The sequence below is a fragment of the Erithacus rubecula genome (assembly GCF_903797595.1).
Source record: "Erithacus rubecula genome assembly, chromosome: 12".
NCBI lineage: Eukaryota > Metazoa > Chordata > Aves > Passeriformes > Muscicapidae > Erithacus > Erithacus rubecula.
In genome coordinates, this window is record NC_136664.1 from 17,499,307 (window position 1) to 17,502,393 (window position 3,087).

At 52.6% G+C, this 3,087-nt stretch overlaps 1 long non-coding RNA gene across 1 annotated transcript; it reads left to right on the plus strand.

The window, feature by feature from the left end:
- Positions 1–778: 778 nt before the first annotated feature.
- Positions 779–2,996, plus strand: LOC306807170. Its single transcript, XR_013775648.1, has 3 exons — positions 779–1,027; positions 2,526–2,633; positions 2,890–2,996. It is a non-coding gene; the product is annotated as an uncharacterized lncRNA (long non-coding RNA).
- The last annotated feature ends 91 nt before the right edge of the window (positions 2,997–3,087 follow it).

Below are 3,087 nucleotides of genomic sequence, written 5' to 3' on the forward strand. Positions count from 1 at the left end.
GCTGTTTCTCTTCAATAGAAGAAATAAGCAGGTGCCCACTGGGAAGGTTGTGGTGTTCAGCAGCAGCACTGACTCGCACATCCTGCAGCAGAGCAGGAGCTCAGGAACAGAGACCCCCGAGTGCTTTGGCCAGTGCCAAGCTCTGAGCTCTCTCTTCTCCAGCTCTGCCCACTCAGTGCCCGGGCTCTGTGCATGCACAGACCCCATCCTGGGTTCCATCCCTTGTCTCTCAGTGCTGCTGATGTCAGTGGAAGCACCAACAAGGTCATCATGCTGTTGCCTTGATGTCAGCACAGTCAGTCACATTGGCAATCCTTGCCTGGACTCTGATCTTGCAGGTTGTGTGCAGTCTTCAAGCAGCCTTTGCTGACTTGAAAGCTGATTTCCAGCAGTTAGACTGAGCAGTGAGCAGAGAATTCTCAAAGTGGGGATTACCTGTTCAAGAGAATTACCTGTTCAGCCTCCTCACAAGTCTGAGGAGCATCTGAAGGAGTCAAGATATTTTAGCCAGGTAAGCAGCCATGTGGCACTCACTCTCCTTCCGTTCCCACCAAAAACTGTAAGGCATAACAAAGGACAGTGTGAATATTAATATAGATTTGGTTAATAATTGGGGAAAATGGGATTCCCAAAGTGATGGAAAAGGTGGGAGATGAGAAGTGCCACAAGGCTCTGACAAGTCTTAGTGGCTCATGGGACTGCATCCAAAGCAAAAGGCTGTTATGCTTCAGGGTCTATTTGTTCTGGGGTTTTACTTCTATCAGTGTAAACTCAGCCACTTAAATATGGTCTCATGATGAATCAGGGTGAGGTGGCCTCATGTCCTTCACTCTGAAGGATGCCACAGCCTGGGAACAGCAGTGTATCCTTTGGGTGTGCCGTGAATGGGAGTCTGGATTTTCAGAGTTCCATTGCTGCTCCTTGCAGGCGAGCCAAGACATTGTCCAGAATGGCCTCTGGATTCCAGGGCAGAGGGGCAGAACCTCGTACTCGAATGCTGTTGAGAGAGAGAGAGAAACCTCTGACTGTGAGTACCTCTCACTGAGCAGTGCTGAGGCTGGAAACTCCCCTCGTGTCCCTCCTCTCCCTGCCCTGCCTGTTGTCCAGCAGCACTGCAAAGCTGCAGACCCCCTCCCCACCCCTTTGTGCCGTGCTCTGTTGCAATCTGGGTGTTGCTTGGGGTGATAGCAGGTAAAGAAGCAGGAAGGGCCTTTGCAGGTGTTTCACAGAAATGTTTATTTTAGCCAGGCGCATGCACAGTCCATGGTTCAGAGGCAAAGGCAAAAACTTTCTGGGTCTCCACAGTGCTCCTGTGGGTGGGGGCTGTCCTGGTGCAGCAGGGACACCGTGTGTTGCTGCAGGGACAGTGCAGCACCTTGCCTGGCTGTGCCACCGGGCCAAGTTCAGTCAATGTAAAGCTGAAGCCCTGAGCATGTGCTTCTTTCCCTTTCCCTTTCCTTTTCCCTTTCCCTTTCCCTTTCCCTTTCCCTTTCCCTTTCCCTTTCCCTTTCCCTTTCCCTTTCCCTTTCCCTTTCCCTTTCCCTTTCCCTTTCCCTTTCCCTTTCCCTTTCCCTTGCCCTTGCCCTTGCCCTTGCCCTTGCCCTTGCCCTTGCCCTTTCCCTTGCCCTTTCCCTTGCCCTTTCCCTTTCCCTTGCCCTTGCCCTTGCCCTTGCCCTTGCCCTTGCCCTTGCCCTTGCCCTTTCCCACAATAATTCCTTCTGTCAGGCTGGACACTCACCTGTGCTGCTCTGACCACTCTGCCCTTGGGCATTAGAGGGAGGGGGAGAAGCTCAAACTCTGCCCAAAGCCCTGGGAGACACAGCTGGTCCCAGCTAGAAGAGGTTCCAAAGCAGCTGCTCTCTCTCATCTCCTGTGTGGGGCACAGATGCAGCCCTGCAGGCAGCAGTGGAGCCAGGGCCACAAAGGTCCCTGCCTGTCTGGAGCTCACTTGACTGAAGATGCCCCACTGCTGAGGCTCTGTCAAGGAGAACCCTTTTGTTTCTCCTGTGGAGTGGTCTGTGAGCCAAGAAGGAGAACACAAATGCTAATTAACAGAGAAAGCTACAACTTGGACACATTTCTGTGCACCTCACTCTTGGTCCAACTTTGCTTTCCTGGATCTCTTGGACGCATCCAGCAATGCTCTATCCTCGCTGTGAGTTTTGAGTGTTGTGCAGGGATGGAGTTAAGGGAGTTCTGAGAGCTGCTCCCCACTTCCTGAAAAGGTCACTGCCTCAATGCAAGGACACTAAAGAGGAAACAAATGCCCAAAGAGCAGAAATGCCCAAACATGTCCCATCAAATCCAGGAGAAGGTAATGAGACAGAGCCATGTGCTTGGAGTATGTGCATTGCACTCTGGATTATTCATTGACTGATGCTAAGTATTTCAGCAGGTAACTTCCAGGCCTTCCAGAACTGTCCTAGCCAATGAGATCAGCAATTATTGATCAGTTGCAAGTGATCAAGAAAAGGCTCTATGAGCAAGGGCATTTCTGAGGCTCTTGCTGGTGTTTTGCCTTTCAGCTGACACCCTCTGCCTTCCAGGAGGAGATGTCTCTCACCACCAAGCAGAGGCTGGCCAGAGCTAAGAAGCTGCCTCCGATTGTCCAGCCTCTAGCCTGCCATGACAAGGTAGCCTTTCCGTGCCCTTGCTGTTGGATGTGATATTTGAGGGGGGTGCCAAAAGAGCAGCTTGGCTTGAGCCTGCTCAGTGTGGTCCAGGAGTGTTTGACCAGGCCAGGGCAGAGGTGGAAGAGCCACTGTTTGCCCAGTGTGACCTGGGCAGATGCACTCACCCAGAGTCTGTACTTCACTGAGGATCAGAGCAGAATCTTCCTGCCAGCAGCTGAAGCTCTCTCTCCTTGCTCTCCCTTGCCTCTCCTTGCAGGTCTCAGCAGCTGAGCCAAAGCAGAGCCTACTTCAGCCTTGCCCAGCAGAGGTGGTGTTTCAGAAGTACAGCCCTGGTGAGGTCTGTGAAGTGCCAGTGGTTTTGAGAAACACGGACAAGGTAAGTGCTGGCGCGTGGAGATGTAACACTGTGCTGGAAGAGGAGAGTGCAGAGGGTGCTGAAGGATGGCACCGGGCC